Source organism: Pristis pectinata, chromosome 10 (genome assembly GCF_009764475.1).
Source record: "Pristis pectinata isolate sPriPec2 chromosome 10, sPriPec2.1.pri, whole genome shotgun sequence".
Classification (NCBI taxonomy): Eukaryota; Metazoa; Chordata; class Chondrichthyes; order Rhinopristiformes; family Pristidae; genus Pristis; species Pristis pectinata.
The window spans coordinates 47111208-47117333 of NC_067414.1; the positions used below are offsets into that span (position 1 = coordinate 47111208).

The window sequence follows — 6126 nt, forward strand, 5'->3', positions numbered from 1 at the left end:
ACTAGGATGTTGCCTGGAATGGAGGGGTCTAGTCATAAGAGGAGATTGGATAGGCTGCCTTTATTGTCAATGGAATGTGGGAGGCTGAGGGGTGACTTTATAGAGGTTTACAAAATTATGACAGGCATAGATGAGATAGATAATCATAATCTTTCTTCCAGAACAAGGGAATCTAAAACTAGAGGGCACAGGTCTAAGGTGAGAGGGGAAAAAATTGAAGGAGATTTGAGGGGTAAGTTTTTCACACAGAGGGTGTTGAATATTTGGAATTAACTGCCAGAGGAGGTAATGGTGGCAGATACTATTACAATGTATAAAAGGCATTTGGACAGGTACTTGGATAGGAAAAGGATAGAGAGATAAGGGTCTAATGCAGGCAAATGGGATTAGTGTAGAAAGGCATTATTGTTGGCATGGATAAGGAGGGCTGTAAGAGTCTGTTTCTGTTCTGTACGTTTCTATGATTCTTGGATTCAATGAACAATCTATTCAAACTGAGCAGCAAAAAGTAAAAATGCTGAGACTTAAGAAACATTCTAAATCTACTGGATTGCAAAGAGCATTGCATGTGCTTATCATTTATTTATGCTGAAATGCACCTCTTTTAATTTGTTTTGATTGTTGGAGGGAAAAAGTAAAAAGATTTAAAATCAGCTTGAAGCCACGGTGGATACGGAAAATAAAAGGGAGATGTAGTGGCTGAAGTCATGAGATTTAGTTTGTAGAAGGAGCTGGAGCCTTACCAGAAAATTTGGATTTTGTCACTGTTTTAGAGCCTACTGTAGTTTCATTTTACAAGCCAAAAATCATTTCTCTTGGAATAGCTACAGATATTTTAAATACGTAAATAAACAGAGTCATCAAAACTTCATTACAACGTATGTATAATGCAGTAAATCTAACCCAGAATTGCACATGTTAATTTGTGAATGGAAATCTTTACAGCATGTCTTTGAAAATCCATATCCCATAGCATTAGCCAAGGGCATCCTGGAGTGTAGCTATTTTTGCAATTTTGTTTTTCACACAGGTAGATTTAAATGCAATGACAGAGACAAGTTCACTAAAGCACAATCAAGTTCCAGTGAATTCTATTGCCCTTTTTCTCCATAATCGCTAATCAACCTGCTGATTACTCCAAACATTCTCTGAAATAAATGTGGACATCACTGTTATTAAAACTAGATTACTCCATTTGTGTAACTATTTCCTACATATTATGTATCATCATCTATAATATATTTAAAATAAATTAATATTTTAATACAAATCAGAGAATTGAAGTTATACACACAAGTAGTTGAGAATTTTCATAAACAGTAATTACTTTCCCTATATTTTTACTTTTGTTTATTTTCTTGCACTGGAAGCAAAAAGAAACATGCACATTGCAGTCATAAAGAAATCAACAATGCACCAAAACATACTTTAGTGGAAAAAGGTGCTTCATTTTTTTACTCCCAAATGATCCCCTGATTTTGTATCTCTTGACTGGAGCTTGCAATCAATTATGTTCTTAATGAATATAAATGTTCCTCTTCATATTTCTCTATGGCTGTTCACTGTTCTGATAAGCATCTTGAATGTTCTTTTCCTGCCACCGAGAACAGATTACATGAGCATGTTGCCATTCCAAACCTAGCCCTTTTCATTTCCAGACCTTCATAATTCTGCAAATAAAGTGACAAAAGTGTTCAAATTTAAACATCTAGCACTCTCTTTGACTCCAAAGGCCTTCTGTAGTTAATTTGAAAATAAATTATTGCACATTTTGGTTCCCATTGAATTTGAATGAATGCTGTGTTTCTACAACCTAATAATGCCTCCACTTCTTATCATTAGTATCTGTTCTTACGTCTGTTAGCACCTACTAAGGGGTTGATGTCTATTTTAATACTTTATTCAATGGGCAGTGGAACGGAATATCATGAACAGAATGGCAAAACCAGTGACTAATAATATCAGGATTAGATTGATTATTTCTGAATACTCCAGCATAAAATGCTAATGAAAAGAAAATTGATATTGTGGGGGGAGACAGGGAAGTGCAAATTGGTGATTGTGGATTGGCAACCACTTTTTATATCCAGTTCAATTTTATTTTCTATAAAGTCTATGGAAAAGGAAATGAGGCAAGCCAAGTTGTTATTGCTCAACGCCAATTTTAACTGCCCCATTCTTGTCACAATTGGCTTATATATTAACTTTTGTGGCATAATTCCACTTGGCTATAATAGAGACAAGTTATTTCCAAAGGTTTAAACTAACTTTAAAATGATAAGTAAATCACATAGCCACAATTCTTACCTGAATTATTTTAAATCCATATTAACCATAGAATGAAAAAAGCAGAATTATTAAGCATAGCAAGCTAAGGGGAAAATATTTGCTGATAATTTGTCAAATGAGTTGGGGAGAAAGAATGAGAATCAATCAGTTTCCAGCTAGGGTGTAACTTCACCTTGCCAAATTATCATGCAGACACATTTATATCAAATCTACAATTGCAAGAGTATAGATACAAATAAGAAAAGCAGTTTTAAAAAGTTGCAATGAAGGCACAATCAATAACATTAACTTTGTCTCATATTTATATACTACTGGCAAGATATAACTTTGTGTCATGTTCTGGTATTGCTTAAGTCAGTTTATATTTGTTTGAACATTCCTTACCTTTGCAGTTTAGTCTTGGAGATTCCATATTCCATATTTCCTTCTGACCTAAAAGGAGACTATTCAGCCCACTGAGTTTATGCCAGCTCACAAAGCAATCCCATTCTCGCACTAATCTTCCCTGTAACCTACTATCCCACATTCCCATTATCTCCCTCAGATTCTACCACTCACCTACACACCAGTGGTAATTTACAGTGGCCATTATCATTGTGGTTTTAATTTTAATCGACATTTTGTGAAATTAATTCCTCTACCAAATAATCTTTAATGACTATAGTAATTTTCAAGAAAACCTTTAAGAAATGACTGAATTAAGCAACGAAACTCTAAAGTTTGACGATCAATTCATCATTTCTTCCAAGATAATTGAAAGACTGAAGGCTTGAGTGGAAAATTTAGCAAATGCTCACAAGCTGAAAGTTATCCTTATTAATGATATGCTGGAAGCCTTTTACAAAATGTGTATGCATACATCTCAATTTGGGGGGGTTTGTATAAAATTTCTTTATTCAGTTTTGTACAATCACAAGAGAAAACCTGTTGGGAATGATTTTTTTGTGTCCTTCTCATCTCCCTGTTTTTGTCTTAAAATGGAGCAGCAGTAGTGGGATTGAAACAGCAAATGGAATTGAAATGCCAATTCACTGCTGACTGCCCTTTCATTTCAATTCCTTGATGAAACCCAACTTAAATCACAAGAGAACCTGCCAGAAGCCCACAATAATGTATAAATTGGGATTGGATGATGCAGTTATAACTCTCAGTACTATTTATTTTACTTCTGCATTTATTGCCACTCTATATTACTCTATGTTTGCCACAGCCGCTTCCAGCAATAGTTGAAGCAATTCATTGTTATTTCCAGCTAAAATGCAAGAAAGGCTTTGGATACTTTTTTGCATGTGCTACACCATGTTTCCTTGCTGTTTAAATTATCTCAATTACATGTAGTTGTTGCAGAACATTCTGAACCTTAACGATATTTCTGGCAATGCATTTTTTCTTTCTGGCAATGCAGTTCTCAAGCCAATTGTGTGCCAACAGGAGGAAGAGAACTAGTAGAAGCAGAAGGAAAAGGAAACAAAAATTACAGAATAGCCTGGCTTTCTCTACCCATTTAGGTCTCTTCCATTGAGTGAATGTATCCGTTGAATGGTAAGACTTGTACTTCATCTTATACTCTGCCTCAAAAGGAGTCAGTATAAATAAAGGAGAAACAAAAGACTGCAGATGCTGGAATCCAGATGAAAAACACAATGATGCTGGAGCAACGCAGCAGTCCAGGCAGCATCCGTGGCGAAAAGCAGGCTGTCAATGTTTCGGGTCAGGACCTTTCCTCAGGGTCAATGTTTCAGGTCAGGACCCTTCCTCAGGGTCAACATTTCGGGTCCTCAGCCTCCTCCACTGCCAGGAGAATTCCAAGTGCAAACTGGAGGAACAGCACCTCATTTTCTGTCTTCGAAGCTTGCAGCCTAATGGCATGAATATTGAATTCTCCCACTTTAGCTAATCCCCACTTCCCTTCCCCACAACACACCCCCACAATGCTTCTCTTCTTCCTTTTCTTGGCCCTTTTACTCCTCTCTCTTCTTACCTTTTACCCATCCCTCGGTGGATCTGTTCTCCCCTCCCCTGTACCTGCCTATCACTATCTCTTACCAGCATCAGCCTGTCACTGCCTCATGCCCACCCCGCCTCCCCTCTTTTGTCCACCTATCACTGCTCTGCTTTTCCCTCCTATATATAGGGCTTCCCCTTTTCCTATCTTCAGTCCTGAGGAAGGGTCCTGACCCAAACCGTTGACCGCCTGCTTTTCTCCACGGATGCTACCTGGCCTGCTGAGTTCCTCCAGCATCATAGTGTTGTTCATCAGTATAAATAAATATGTCTTGTTGAAGGTCTTTTAACATGTATGAGGTGGCTTAAGCTTGGTAACAGAAATAACTAACAAACATTACTAAAGGAAAAGAAATAATCAGTCAAGCAGATGTGGGAAGTTTGTCTCACAAGGAAGAAATCTGCAACAATTGCAATTCACAATTATATCAACATTGACATATCAATAGCTCAAGGGAGAAGATAACAAATGGTAATGCTGATAGAATTGATAGAATTAGAATGACAAGGAGAGGAGGCTCAAGTAGAGCTCAAATGCCAGCATAGTCTGGTCCGTTTGTATCCCCACTATAAGTGAATGTAGTTGTGAGAGAAGTAGCAAGGTCTCAGTGTACAGGTGCAGGCAGAAAGAAGGTGCAGTGCTGGCCTGTGTGCTGAATTAAGGAATGCTATGGAAGAGGGAAGGATTAATAGTAATTTGAGCAGAGAGAAAGAAGGAATCCAACATGTCACCCTGGTTATATTATTAAACATTTCCTGCACGGTAGCCAGTTATTGTGGTCAACTGTTGTGATATTTACTTTTCCTTACCTCGCTGAATATTTGTTCTCAGCATCTGCCACCCAAAAGATAGGAAGAGGAATTCCTCGCTGCTGCATATGTAATCAAGGAGCACTTCCGTGCCTTTCTCTGAAAAGAGTGCCAAGGTTGAAGTCATATTGCCTTTGCTCCACTCTGAGAATGGCACCTCCACAGACCATTCCCTACAATTATGCTCCCCTCCCCTCCCCTCCCCTCCCCTCCCCTCCCCTCCCCTCCCCTCCCCTCCCCTCCCCTCCCATCTCATCCCATCCCATTCCATGGGTGCGCAGCTCAAAGAAAGTGTGATTAGAAGCTTGCTGATTTAACAGGCCCAGATGCAACATAGTACCTGCTTCTTTGATATACTCTACTCAACTGCTCAACTAATTGATACCTTATATCAATGACAATCCCATTAACTCATGCCCTGCAGACATGATCCTGTCCCTTTTAAAAGTGAAAATGCAGGATTAAAGCTCATGAGTCCCACTGCAGTTCTGTGGTTCCCATAAAAGTAGTGCATCTCTGTAACAAACACAAAGAAAAGAGAAATTAGATTTTCCCTACTAAATGAATAGTATTTCGATGTTTTCTGACTGCTAAGTAGAGTTGCTGGAAATGCTTTGCAAATGTTGCTTGGAAACAGTTATAAATAGTTTGGATCGAGCACAGTTTTCTTTCTCTGAAAAGCTAAGAACAACAATGTCCTGTTCTTCAAGACTCCCTGAGAGTATTGGAATTGGTTGAACACACTGCACTAGTCACCAAGGGGATAATGCAGATGTCAGCAGGAAAGCTGTTATGTCCTAGAGAGGTGAAGGTATTATAGAAACAAATTCAAATCCACACACATTGTACAAAGCAGTCCTTGTACGATAGAAGGACAAATAATTAGCCATTGCAACTGAGGAGGGAGCTATTGGATGGAATTGAGATTAAATAGAGCTGTTTTTTTAACTGAAAATTATTTTTACACAGAGTAGATTGTAATTGAGAACATACAGTATCTATGTTCTTAGCATCAGTCACCTT

At 38.1% G+C, this 6126-nt stretch overlaps 1 long non-coding RNA gene across 1 annotated transcript; it reads right to left on the reverse strand.

Moving 5' to 3' along the window:
- Positions 1–961: 961 nt before the first annotated feature.
- Positions 962–5600, reverse strand: LOC127575379 (uncharacterized). Its single transcript, XR_007957043.1, has 3 exons — positions 5489–5600; positions 5104–5202; positions 962–1670 (listed from the first exon to the last, which is right to left on the reverse strand). It is a non-coding gene; the product is annotated as an uncharacterized LOC127575379 (long non-coding RNA).
- Positions 5601–6126: the final 526 nt, after the last annotated feature.